The sequence below is a fragment of the Somniosus microcephalus genome, chromosome 3, assembly GCF_052327205.1.
Source record: "Somniosus microcephalus isolate GS21.2 chromosome 3, FLI_Smic_1.0, whole genome shotgun sequence".
NCBI lineage: Eukaryota > Metazoa > Chordata > Chondrichthyes > Squaliformes > Somniosidae > Somniosus > Somniosus microcephalus.
Window position 1 is genome coordinate 50,126,449 of NC_140989.1, and position 13,542 is coordinate 50,139,990.

The window sequence follows — 13,542 nt, forward strand, 5'->3', positions numbered from 1 at the left end:
CTGAGAGGGTCGTGGATAGCACATTTAGCGAGTTGTTCACGCCTCAGGGTAGGGCTGCACAGGGGGTGACCATCAGGCGGAGCAACAGAGGCAGGCAGGAAGTGCAGGGAACCCCTGCTGACATCCCCCTTTCAAACAAGTATACCAAGTTGGATACTGTTGAGGGGGATGACTCACCAGGGGAAGGCAGCAGCGGCCAGCTTCCTGGCACCAGGGACGCTTCTGCTGCTCAGAAAGGGAGGAAAAAGAGTGGGAGAGCAATAGTGGTAGGGGATTCTATCGTAAGGGGAACAGATAGGCGTTTCTGTGGACGCAAACGTGACTCCAGGATGGTTTGTTGCCTCCCTGGGGCCAGGGTCTGGGATGTCACTGAGCGGCTACAGGGCATTCTTAAGGGGGAGGGTGAGCAGGCAGAGGTCGTGGTCCACATTGGGACCAACGACATAGGAAGGAAGGGGGATGAGGTCCTGCATCAAGAATTTAGGGAGCTAGGTAACAGATTAAAGAGCAGGACCTCAAAGGTTGTAATCTCTGGATTACTCCCAGTGTCACGTGCTAGTAAGTATAGGAATGGGAGGATAGAGCAGATGAATGCGTGGCTAAAGAGTTGGTGTAGGGGGGGAGGGTTTTACTTTCCTGGATCACTGGGCCTGCTTCTGGGAAAGGTGGGACTTGTACAAGTCGGACGGGTTGCACCTGAACCAGAGCGGGACAAATATCCTTGCGGGGAGGTTTGCTAGCACTGTTTGGGGGGGGGGGGGGGGGGGGGGTTTAAACTAACTTGGCAGGGGGATGGGATACAGAGGGGAGCTGAAATAGGGGGTGATGTGCTGCCAATTATAGAGAAAAAAACAAGTCAGCTTGGTAGACAGGGCAAATATATAAGGGCAAGGCTGGATGGCATCTATTTTAATGCAAGGAGTCTTGCAAATAAGGTGGATGAACTGAAGGTGTTGATAAACACATGGGAGTATGATATTGTTGCTATCACGGAGACATGGTTGAGGGAGGGGCAAGACTGGCAGCTCAATATTCCAGGGTACAGAATCTTCAGGCGAGACAGAGGGGGAGGTATAAGAGGGGGGGGGGTGTCGCAATATTAATTAAGGAGTCAATTACTGCAGTAAGGAGGGATGATATATTAGCAGGGTCCTCTAATGAGGCCATATGGGTGGAGCTTAAAAACAAAAAGGGGGCAAGCACTTTGCTGGGAGTGTACTATAGGCCTCCAAACAGTCAGGGGGAGATAGAGGAACAGATATGTAGGCAAATCTCAGAGAAATGTGCAAATAATAGGGTAATAATAATGGGGGATTTCAACTTCCCCAATATTAACTGGGATAGTCAGAGTGTGAAAGGCTCAGAGGGTGTAGAATTCTTAAAGTGCATCCAGGAGAGCTTTTTGAGCCAGCATGTAGAAAGTCCTACAAGAGAGGGGGCGGTACTGGACCTAATTCTAGGGAATGTGGCCGGCCAAGTGGAAAAAGTGCTAGTAGGGGAGCACTTTGGTGATAGTGACCATAATATGGTAAGATTTAAGGTGGTCATGGAAAAGGACAGGGATGGGCCGGAAATAAAGGTTCTAAATTGGGGGAAGGCCGATTTTAATAGGATAAGGCAGGATCTGGCCAAAATGGACTGGGATCAGCTACTTGTAGGAAAATCCGCATCGGAGCAATGGGAGGCTTTCAGAAGGGAGATTGAGATCATACAATGGCAACATGTTCCCGTAAAGGTCAAGAGTGGTTCCAAAAACCACAGGGAACCTTGGATGTCAGGGGATATACGAGAATGGATTAGGAAAAAAAGGAGGGCTTTTGGTAGATACAAAAGGCTAAAGACGGAGGAAGCCCTAGAGGAGTACAAAAAGTGCAGGGGGATACTTAAAAAAGAAATTAGGAGATCAAGGAGGGGCCATGAAATAACACTGGCGAGCAAAATAAAGGAAAATCCGAAGATGTTTTATAAGTATATTAAGGGTAAGAGGATAACTAGGGAGAAAATAGGGCCCATTAGGGACAAAAGTGGCAATCTGTGTGTGGAGCCGGAACATGTAGGAGGGGTTCTAAATGAATTTTTTGCATCTGTTTTCACTATGGAGAAGGACGATGTAGACATAGAAATAGGGCGGGGGGACTGTGATATGCTCGAACATATTAACATCGAGAGGGAGGAGGTATTGGCGGTTTTAGCTGGCCTAAAAATGGATAAATCCCCAGGCCCGGATGAAATGTATCCCAGGCTGCTGTGTGAGGCAAAGGAAGAGATTGCGGGGGCTCTAACACATATATTCAGGACCTCTCTGTCCACAGGGGATGTGCCAGAGGACTGGAGAACCACTAATGTAGTACCATTATTCAAGAAGGGTAGTAGGGAAAAACCGGGGAACTACAGGCCAGTGAGCCTAACATCAGTGGTAGGAAAATTATTGGAAAAAATTCTGAGGGACAAAATTTGTCTCCACTTGGAGAGGCAAGGATTAATCAGGGATAGTCAACATGGCTTTGTCAAGGGAAGATCATGTCTGACTAATTTGATTGAATTTTTTGAGGGGGTGACTAGGTGTGTGGATGAGGGTAACGCAGTGGATGTGGTATGCATGGGTTTCAGTAAGGCCTTCGATAAAGTCCCGCACAGGAGACTGGTCAAGAAGGTAAGAGCCCATGGAATCCAGGGTGCCTTGGCACATTGGATACAAAACTGGCTTAGTGGCAGAAGGCAGAGGGTGATGGTCGAAGGTTGTTTTTGTGACTGGAAGCCTGTGGCCAGTGGGGTACCACAGGGATCGGTGCTGGGTCCCTTGCTGTTTGTGGTCTACATTAATGACTTGGATATGAATGTAAAAGGTATGATCAGTAAGTTCGCGGATGATACAAAAATTGGTAGGGTGGTAAATAGCGAGGAGGGTAGCCTCAGTCTGCAGGACGATATAGATGGGTTGGTCAGATGGGCGGAACAGTGGCAAATGGAATTTAACCCGGAAAAGTGCGAGGTGATGCACTTTGGGGGGACTAACAAGGCAAGGGAATACACAATGAATGGAAAGACCCTAGGCAAGACGGAGGGTCAGAGGGATCTGGGTGTGCAAGTACACAGATCCCTGAAGGCGGCGGAACAGGTGGATAAGGTGGTAAAAAAGGCATATGGGATACTTGCCTTCATTAGCCGAGGCATTGAATATAAGAGCAAGGAGGTTATGATGGAGCTGTATAAAACACTGGTTAGGCCACAGCTGGAATACTGTGTGCAGTTCTGGTCGCCGCACTACAGGAAGGATGTGATCGCGTTAGAGAGGGTACAGAGGAGGTTCACCAGGATGTTACCAGGGCTGGAGCGCTTCAGCTATGAAGAGAGACTGGGCAGATTGGGTTTGTTTTCCTTGGAGCAGAGGAGGCTGAGGGGAGACATGATTGAGGTGTACAAAATTATGAGGGGCATAGATAGGATGGATGCTGAGGAGCTTTTTCCCTTAGTAGAGGGGTCAATAACTAGGGGGCATAGATTCAAGGTAAAGGGCGGGAGGTTTAGAGGGGATTTGAGAAAGAACTTTTTCACCCAGAGGGTGGTTGGAGTCTGGAACTCACTGCCTGAAAGGGTTGTGGAGGCAGAAACCCTCACAACATTTAAGAAGCATTTGGATGAGCACTTGAAATGCCATAGCATACAAGGCTACGGGCCAAATGCTGGAATATGGGATTAGATTAGACAGGGCTTGATGGCCGGCGCGGACACGATGGGCCGAAGGGCCTCTATCCGTGCTGTATTACTCTATGACTATGACTTTGGTGAATCGCCTGTTGTTGCCGCCTTGGGACATCTCCAAGGGCTACATCCAACACTTGAATATCCAGGGAAGCACTTTTAACACCTCTTTCACACTCGTAGACTTGATACAAGGCAAAGCCTGCCATCCGATAGGCAATCACTCTTTCCCCACCCTTCCATTCCCCACAACATATGTATTTTTAAAAATCTCTAGCTTAAGAGTGGAAGTTAAAGTAATTGAACAGTTTTACTGTTTACCAACACTTACCTTGCAGGCCAAGTACCAATCATTCTCCTTTGAGGACTTACTCGCAGCTTTGTTCCTATAAACCTCCACGCGGGTACTGTCGGACCAACAGAAGATCCCTGACCACAGATTCAAAGTTCTTTTTACTCAGCACAACACTTTCGATCTTATTGTTGCCTGCAAAAAGAGGGATGGTAATGACCAATATAACTTTTCCCCCACTTTTCTTTCTTTTTCTCACCCCCACTCCCTGCTGAGAGCACTGATTCTGGCTGAGACGATTCCACATCCACTGTTAAGACATCCAATAATTCATCCAAGTGGTGATTTTTCACATATGAGCTTAGACAGTTAACAGGAGCATATTCCCACAACAGAAGGGATCCCAATCGTGCCCAATTCTGTCCTCATCCCCAGCAATCCAGCCCACTAAGCTCCAAGAAACTCCACTTCTATTTGTGGTTATATTTCTTACTTGCTGGTTTGTCCTGTTTGAATTTCATAGGCCCGCAGGAGGTGTGATCAAGTATCTTAGTACTGTTCACATTGCTGGATAAATCCTAAATCAGAACGCTAGGATCACAAATATCTTACAGCTTATGATACATGGAATTCAGTTCATTTAAACTTTATATGTAGCCTGCATATAGTGTACATCTGTTGGCCCAGGCAAGACAAAAACCTGCATAAAGGTGCAGCACCCTGGCTGCTTTTGTTTTCCTCACTACCCAAGTTAATCCGAACTGAGATCAATTTAGCACCAGCCAGGAATCATATCTGTGACTTTCCAACTCTACATAGCTCAGCGACTCACCGGCTTAACCAGATGCCCTAAACTGGCATTTCCATGCTGTATCACTTAGAGGGCATTTACAAACATACACACTGATGCTTACTAACAGGTAGGCAGGCTTCTCAGTGCCGCCGTGTAAGCTCCTTCCCCATCATGTTTTACACATGGGGTTAAGTGTTGTACTCGAGTCATCACACCGGCTGCACACATTGAAGGCGGCGGACGCTGCAAGACCGAGGGCGATTTCTGCATTTGCATCTTTCCATTGGAAACAACAAAAAGAAAAACACCCGGCCAGTGCAATCTATTGATCCCACCGCACACACAGGAGCCGCATCCCGTAAACAACCGGGGCCCAGGTAACTCAGGGGCTTGTCCCGTTAATGAATGAATGAGGACAAAGCCCCAGATAGACTGCTCGGAGCCGGCCGGCCGGGCCGGGCCGGTCCGCAGTCCCGGATGATTTGGCTTTATCCCCGCCCCGCCCCCCGTGCGGTAGGCCCAGCCAGCACCCACCGGATCCCAGGGACTTGATGACGCCGTTGGTCTTGAAGACCTCCTTGGCGGCGAACAGCGCGTCCTTCCCGTGCACCGTGTAATAGTCGTTGCGGTCGAAGACACGGAAGGTGGTGTGGGGTTGCTCGGGCATGGACCTGTAAAAGGCCACGAAGGCGCCTCCATCCTGCCCGCCATCCGCTCCACACAGCCGGTCCCGCGGCTGCATCGCCATCCCGCCGAACTCCGGGTCACAGGTCAGCCGCAGCGCGGGAGAGGCAGCGAGGGGCGGGGCCACGTGTCAGCCACCGCGGCGGGAGGGGGCGGGGCTACTGAGCGGGGGCGGGGCCACGGGTCCTCTTTTTATCCTAAAAAAAAGAAAACCCAATCCGACTGCAAATAAACAAAAGTTCAACCAAATCTCAACAAATCAAACCAAAATTTTGTGTTCCGAATTGATGATGCACTCCAGCCCCCGCGGCGCCCAACGGTCGCGGAAAGAGGCGGGGCCACGGGTCAGCAACCGCGGCGGCAGAGAGGGGGGCGGAGCCACTGAGCGGGGCCGGGCCATGGGTCAGCCGCAGCGCGGGGGGGGGGGGCCACGGGTCAGCCGCAGAGCGGGAGAGAAGGGGCGGGGCCTGAATGTGTACATGGGCGGGGCCGACTGTGAGGCGGGGCTATGCAACGTTACAATTGATGTGGGATGAACAAAGGCCAATGCTTTGTTTCACTGGGCCATCATTTCCACTCCCCTTCACAGGGATGATCTAATATTCGATGATTCCTGGGATGAGGAGATTGCCCTATGAGGAGAGATTGCGTAGACGAGGCCTATATTCCTTAGAGTTTAGAAGAATGAGAGGCGATTTCAAGAGGACATAGGCTGGTGGAATGGGCAGACACCTGGCGGATGAAATTTAACACAGAAGTGTGAAGTGATACATTCTAGTAGAATGAATGAGGAGAGGAAATGTAAACTAAAGGGTACAATCCTAAAGAGAGTGCATGAACAGAGAGACCTAGGGGTATATGTGCACAAATCATTCAAGGTAACAGGGCAGGTTGAGAAAGCAGTTAAAAAAGCTTATTGGATCCTGAATAGAGGTATAGAGTACAAAAGCATGGAAATTATGATAGAAACATAGAAGATAGGAGCAGGAGTAGGCCATTCGGTCCTTCGAGCCTGCTCCGCCATTCAATGAGATCATGGATGATCATCCAAATTCAGTACCCTGTCCCTGCCTTCTCCCCATATCCCTTGATCCCTTTAGCCTTAAGAAATATATCCAACTCCTTTTTGAATATATTTAATGAAGTGGCCTCCACCGCCCTCTGTGGCAGAGAATTCCACAGGTTCACCACTCTCTGGGTGAAGAAATTCCTCCTCATTTCAGTCCTAAATGGCTTACCCCTTATCCTTAGACTATGACCCCTGGTTCTGGATTCCCCTGGCAGAATTTTATAGGTTTCGATGAGATCCCCTCCTTCCATGGCAAGAACGTCCTTCCTCAGGTAAGGCGACCAAAACGGCACACAATACTCAAGGTGCGGTCTCACCAAGGCCCTGTACAGCTGTAGCAAGGCATCCTTGTTCCTGTACTCGAACCCTCTTGCTACGAAGGCCAACATACCATTTGCCTTCTTAACCTCCTGCTGCACCTGCATGCTTACCTTCAGCGACTGGTGCACAAGAACACCCAGGTCTCTTTGCACTTCCCCTTCTCCCAATCTATTGCCATTCAAATAATAATCTGCCTTCCTGTTTTTGCCACCAAAGTGGATAACCTCACATTTATCCACATTATAGTGCATTTGCCATGTTTCTGCCCAATCACCCAATCTGTCCAAATCGTACTGGAGTTTCTCGACATCCTCCTCACAGCTTACCCTCCCACCCAGCTTTGTGTCATCTGCAAATTTGGAGATATTACATCCAATTCCCTCGTCCAGATCATTAATATATATTGTGAAAAGCTGGGGTCCTAGGACCGATCCTTGCGGTACCCCACTAGTCACTGCCTGCCACTTGGAAAACGACCCGTTTATTCCAACTCTCTGCCTTCTGTCCGCCAACCAGTTCTCTATCCAAGTCAATACCTTGCCCCCAATCCCATGTGCCTTAATTTTGCACGCTGGGACCTTATCGAAAGCCTTCTGAAAGTCCAAATACACCACATCCACTGGTTCTCCCTTATCTATTTTACCAGTTACATCCTCAAAAAATTCCAGTAGATTAGTCAAGCATGATTTACCTTTTGTAAATCCATGTTGACTTTGTCCGATCCTGTCACTGCTTACCAAGTGCTCTGCTATTACATCTTTTATAATAGATTCTAGCATTTTCCCCACTACCGATGTCAGGCTTACCGGTCTATAATTCCCCGCTTTTTCTCTACCACCTTTTTTGAATAGTGGGGTAACATTAGCTACCCTCCAATCCATGGGGACTGTTCCAAAGTCTATCGAGTTCTGGAAGATGACCAGCAATGCATCTACTATTTCTAGGGCCACTTCCTTAAGTACCCTGGGATGTAGATTATCAGGCCCTGGGGATTTATCGGCCTTCAGTCCCATCAATTTTCCTAACACCATTTCCCTACAAATACTGATTTCTTTCAGTTCCACCCTTTCATCAGGCCCTATGTTCCCCGGCATCTCTGGGAGGTTATTTGTGTCCTCCTTTGTGAAGATCCCCTCTCAATCTTCTAAACTCTGCCATTTCTTTGTTCCCCATTATAAATTCCCCTGATTCTGACTGCAAGGGACCTACGCTTGACTTCACCAATCTTTTTCTCTTCACATATCTATAAAAGCTTTTACAGTCAGTTTTTATGTTCTCCGCTAGCTTACTCTCATATTCTATTTTCCCTTTCTTAATTAATCCCTTTGTCCTCCTTTGTTGAATCCTAAACTGCTCCCAATCCTCAGGATTATTGCTTTTTCTGGCCAATTTATATGTCCTCTCCTTGGATCTTATGCTATCCCTAATTTCCCTTGTTAGCCACGGTTGAGTCACCTTTTTTGTTTTATTTTTATGCCAAACTGGGATGAACAAATTCTGTAGCTCATCCATTCGGTCTTTGAATGTTTGCCATTGCCTATCCACCGTCAACCCTTTGAGTGCCATTCCCCAATCAATCCTACCCAACTCGCACCTCAGACCATCGTAGTTTCCTTTATTTAAATTGAGGACCCTAGTCTCTGAGTCAACTACTTCATTCTCCATCTTAATGAAGAATTCGATCATATTATGATCGCTCAGACCCAAGGGGCCTCGTACAACAAGATTGCTAATTAATCCTTTCTCATTACATAATACCCAGTCTAAGATGGCCTGATCTCTGGTTGGTTCCTCGACATATTGGTCCAGGAAGCCATCCCGTAAACACTCCAGGAATTCCTCCTCCACAGTATTGTTACTAATTTGGTTGGCCCAATCTATATGTAGATTAAAGTCACCCATGATGACTGCTGTGCCCTTATTGCACGCTTCTTCATTTCCCTTTTCATGCCATCCCCAACCTCCGCCTTACTGTTGGGAGGTCTATATACCACTCCCACTAATGTTTTTTCCCCCTTAGTATTTCTCAATTCTACCCATACAGATTCCACATCATCAGAGCTAATATCCTTCATTACAATTGTATTAATCCCTTCTTTAACCAGTAATGCTACCCCACCTCCCTTTCCTTTTTGCCTATCTTTCCTGAATATCGAATACCCCTGGATGTTGAGTTCCCAGTCTTGGCCATCCTTGAGCCACGTTTCTGTAATCCCAACCAAATCATATTCGTTTACCTCTATTTGCGCAGCCAATTCATCCACCTTATTACAAATGCTCCTCGCATTAAGACACAAAGCCTTCAGGCTTGTTTTTCTAACACTCTTAGACCTATTAGAATTATTATTTACTGTGGCCACGTTTGATTTAAACCGTTGATTTCTCTGACTGCCACTTTTGTTTTTCTCCTTCCTATCTTTTGCTTTTATCCCTGCTTCCCTTTCCTCTGTCTCCCTGCTCAGGTTCCCAACCCCCTGCCATTTTAGTTTAAACCCCCCCGAACAGTGCTAGCAAACCTCCCCGCAAGGATATTTGTCCCGCTCTGGTTCAGGTGCAACCCGTCCGACTTGTACAAGTCCCACCTTCCCCAGAAGCAGGCCCAGTGATCCAGGAAACTAAAGCCCTCCCTCCTGCACCAACTCATTAGCCACGCATTCATCTGCTCTATCCTCCTATTCCTATACTCACTAGCACGTGGCACCGGGAGTAATCCAGAGATTACAACCTTTGAGGTCCTGCTCTTTAATCTGCTACCTAGCTCCCTAAATTCTTGCTGCAGGACCTCATCCCTCTTCCTACCCATGTCATTGGTCCCAATGTGAACCACGACCTCTGACTGTTCACCCTCCCCCTTCAGAATGCCCTGCAGCCATTCAGTGACATCTTTGACCCTGGCACCAGGGAGGCAACAAACCATCTTGGAGTCACGTCTACGGCCACAGAAACGCCTATCTGTTCCCCCTACGATAGAATCCCCTACCACTATTGCTCTCCCACTCTTTTTCCTCCCTTCCTGAGCAGCAGAAGCACCCCTGGTGCCGGGAAGTTGGCTGCTGCTGCCTTCCTCTGGTAAGTCATCCCCCTCAACAGTATCCAAATCGGTATACCTGTTTGAGAGGGGGATGGCCACAGGGGTCCCCTGCACTACCTGCCTGCCTCTACTGCTCTGCCTGATGGTCACCCATTTCTCTTCTGACTGTGCAGCCCTTACCTGCGGTGTGACCACCTCATCAAACGTGTTATCCACGACCCTCTCAGCATTGTGAATGCTCCAAAGCCCATCCATACTGGTTCGGCCTCATCTGGAGTATTGTGTCCAATTTTGGGCACCACACTTTAGGAAGGATGTGAAGGCCTTAGAGAGGGTGCAGAAAAGGTTTACGAGAATGATTCCAGAGATGAGGGACTTCAGTTACGTGGATAAACTAGAGAAGCTGGGGTTGTTCTCTTTAGAGCAGAGAAGATTGAGAGGAGATTTGATAGAGGTGTTCAAAATCATGAGGGGGTCTGGACAGAGTAGATCAAGAAACTGATCACATTGGCGGAAGGGTCGAGAACCAGAGAACACAGTTTTAAGATGATTGGCAAAAGAACCAAAGGCGACATGAAAAATCTTTTTTAAGCAGCGAGTGGTTCGGATCTGGAATGCACTGCCTGAAAGGGTGGTGGAGGCAGACTAAATCACAGCTTTCAAAAGGAAGTTGGATAAGTAACTGAATGAAAAAATTTTGCAGGGCTATGGGGAAAGGGCAGGGGAGTGGCACTAGCTGAGGTGCTCTTGCAGAGAGCCGGCATGGGCTCAACGGGCCAAATGGTCTTCTTCCGTGCTGTAACCATTCTATGATTCTATGATCTCATTGAAACATATAAAATTCTTAAGGGGCTTGACAGGGCTAATGCTGGGAAAATGCTTCCCCTGGCTGGGGAATCTAGAACACGGGGTCACAGTAACAGAATAAGGGGTAGGCCATTTAGGACTGAGATGAGGAGAAATTTCTTCACTCAGAGCGTGGTGAATCTTTGGAATTCTCTACCCCAGAGAGCTGTGGAGGCTCAGTCGTTGAGTCTATTCAAGACAGAGGTCGATAAATTTTTGGGAACTAAGAAAGAAAGACTTGCATCTATATAGTGCCTTTCACGATCACCAGACTTCTCAAAGCACTTTACATCCAATGATGTACTTTTGAAGTGGAGTCACTGTTGTAATGTGGGAAACGCGGCAGCCAATTTGCGCATAGCAATGTCCCACAAACAGCAATGTGATAATGACCAGATAATCTGTTTTTGTTATGTTGGTTGAGGGATAAATGTTGGCCAGAACACCGGGGATAACTCCCCTACTCTTCCAAATAGTGCCATGGGATCTTTTACGTCCACGTGAGAGAGCAGATGGAGCCTCGTTTTAACGTCTCATCTGAAAGACTAAGGGAATTAAAGGATATGGGGATGGTGCAGGAAGGTGGAGATGAGGTAGAGGATCAACCATGATCTTGATGAATGACGGAGCAGGCTCGAAGGGCCAAATGGCCTACTCCAGCTACTATATCTTATGTTCTAATGTTCTAGGATTCTGCCTCTGCCACCCTACTTGGGAGCCCATTCAAATTTTTCCTCATAGCTCAGTGCTAAAGGACCATGCTTATGGCGCTTCTCTGAAATGCACTCAGCATTCCTAAATATCCCCAATGTGTCTGAGGGACCAGAACTGCACACAACTTAAGTCCAAAATTAAGCTGTAGTTATACCCAACATTTCATTACTTGCATGTTGAAAGATTATGGCAGAAATTTGGAGGATTTTTGCTAATTTCTTGCACAGAAATTGCAAGCCATTGTGATTATGTATTTGTACTCTCTGTTGCTAAATACAATTGTTAAATTGTTTGTAAGATTATTACATTGGCATACTGGCATTCATCTCTCTCCAATTCCATCCTGGCACTCTGCCCTGATTTTCCTCCTCCTTCTCCAGTTCTCCCCCCTCTCCAGCCCAGTTCATGCAGACAATGTTTTTTCTTTCATTCTCCCCAACCCCTCCCCACTTCTGTAATTTCACCTTCTCCCACCTGAAGTTGTTAATTTGTCGGATTGGAACTTCACTATGTTCTACAGGGAGGAATTCCTGTTATCACAAAACTGTCACAAGACCAGGAATTCTCACTCGCAGCTTGTAGCAGAATTCTTATCTCTAGCGGTAGCGGTGAAAGTTGAATTAAGCAGCTCCCCTACAAACACAGACAAGTAGACACTGGGCCAGAAATTGGATGGTGCTGTGCCCACTTTGCAGGGGTACAATGGGTGCCTAAAAGTCCAATATAGCAAGCAGCGTGCACGCACTCATTCTGTAACGGAACTGCACCACCCACCATATTAGTTAGGGCTGCTCAGTAGGTATCTAGGGGTGTGTGCCTGAAACTGTTACTAGGCCCATTCCATTTGTAAACTGGGGGCCTGTTTATTGTTTGTTTCAGGCTCCCTTTGCCCAATTGGACTACGAATGATCCAGCATGCGATCAGTTTCTTCAGGCACTCAGCAGTCAACCCTGCAGTCCTTAAAGGGGGACCGTTGAACACGGCACGTGCTGCACCGGGATTGCACCCCGATTCAGACAGGATCCAATTTCTACTCCACTATGTCTGAAATACTGATTGTCTATGTAAAACACAGATGGTTGACATGTATTTTCCTCCATAAACTTCTCCACTTCTCAATCCCCTTTTCCTCCTTTAAGACATTCCTTAAACCTACCTCTTTGTCCAAGCTTTTATTCACCCATCCTACATTCTCCTTCCTTAGCTCAGCACCGATTTTTGTCTGCTTATACTTCTGTGAAGTGCCTTGGCAAGTTTTTCTACATTAAAGGCGCGACATAAATGCAAGCTGTTGTTGTATGGAGGTTCTGTAAAGAGCATATTGCCTGCCTGATTAGGCTACTCATATGAAACACAGATATGTTACTTCATCAGCTTCTGTCTAAAACGTAATACTGTTTTTTTTAATCTTACGAGAGTTGTTTTGATTTTAGCCATGCTCTCTGCTGCAGTATGAAAGGACTCCGGGCTGGTGACTCCTATTGAGTGCAGTATGACCATAAAGAGAGTGGTATTTTAATTTTTTTGTGACTTCACAGAAATAACAATTTTGTGTATTGTAACAAATAAAAAAAAGCATGCTTAAGTGTTCTTAAGCTCATTTTCACCTAACTACAACTTTTCAATGGGGAATTTTTTTGAAATAGTTTCTTTGCCACCCCAACAAGAGCTTTAATTTAGATAGCTCTCCTTACATTGGAAAGGTATCCCAGAGCATTTTACAGATCAGGCAATGAAATGGACACCAAGTGGTTGCATGGTGGTTAAAGGAAGGGTTCAAAGAATGATTGGCAAGTCTTTAACTGACTTTTGAGAACAGAGAGGGAGGAGGTAATGTGGAGGGAATTTTGAGAGGGCATTCCAGGAGACAGGAGCATGGTGACTGAAAGAGCAGTCGCCAATGATAAACCAAAAAAGGTGGGGCATGAGGAGTAGATCAGTGTCAGAAAAGCAAAGGATTCGAGCAGGGACATAGAAACACAGAAGATAGGAGCAGGAGTAGGCCATTCGGCCCCTCGAGCCTGCTCCGCTATTCAATGCGATCATGGCTGATCATCCAAATTCAGTACCCAGTCCCTGCTTTCTCCCC

At 47.1% G+C, this 13,542-nt stretch overlaps 1 protein-coding gene and 1 long non-coding RNA gene across 2 annotated transcripts in view; one reads left to right on the top strand and one right to left on the bottom strand.

Annotated features, from left to right (window-relative positions):
* The window catches only part of msh2 (mutS homolog 2 (E. coli)), a 98,695-nt gene extending 94,508 nt beyond the window's left edge, over nt 1–4,187 (bottom strand). The window contains exon 1 of the mRNA XM_085980369.1: nt 4,034–4,187. The gene's annotated coding sequence lies outside the window, so the exon portion shown is untranslated. The remainder of the gene's footprint in view (nt 1–4,033) is intronic.
* A 738-nt stretch (nt 4,188–4,925) lies between these two features.
* Nucleotides 4,926–13,064, top strand: LOC147121043 (uncharacterized). Its single transcript, XR_015076240.1, has 2 exons — nt 4,926–5,164; nt 12,332–13,064. It is a non-coding gene; the product is annotated as an uncharacterized LOC147121043 (long non-coding RNA).
* The last annotated feature ends 478 nt before the right edge of the window (nt 13,065–13,542 follow it).